Genomic DNA, 415 nt, shown 5'->3' with positions numbered 1-415 from the left:
GCGACGATCACTTTGGTGACGTTAATATGCGTCACCAGAAACAAAGTGATCGTGAAAGAGAGAATGCTGCTGGTGGTGCTAGTTTGTATCACCAGGAAAGGAGTATTTTAAGGATCGCTCAAGAGCCATGTTAGCGTTTACGTACGCATGAGTCAACAGGAGAGGGACCGGAATACGTTGCGGCTCGCTCCCGTAAATAACCCTTGGTTGCCCTCTAAGAAAAACCTAGCTCGTTGGTTTGATATGACCAGCGACCGATACCAATTTCCGTTCTTCGACTCAACCAGGTTTTACAAGCCTGGTTAGGATAAAATGTAATTTTTCATCACTGCCTTTTTCCGGCATCGGCGGTACACTTGTAATCGGGCAAGGGATGTCAAACCTTTGTTCCAAGCTTGGACGGCATTTACCAAAA

Source organism: Bremia lactucae, linkage group LG13, assembly GCF_004359215.1.
Source record: "Bremia lactucae strain SF5 linkage group LG13, whole genome shotgun sequence".
NCBI classification, from domain to species: Eukaryota; Oomycota; class Peronosporomycetes; order Peronosporales; family Peronosporaceae; genus Bremia; species Bremia lactucae.
The sequence above is the reverse complement of the archived record's forward strand: the minus strand, read 5'-3'. Positions refer to the sequence as shown.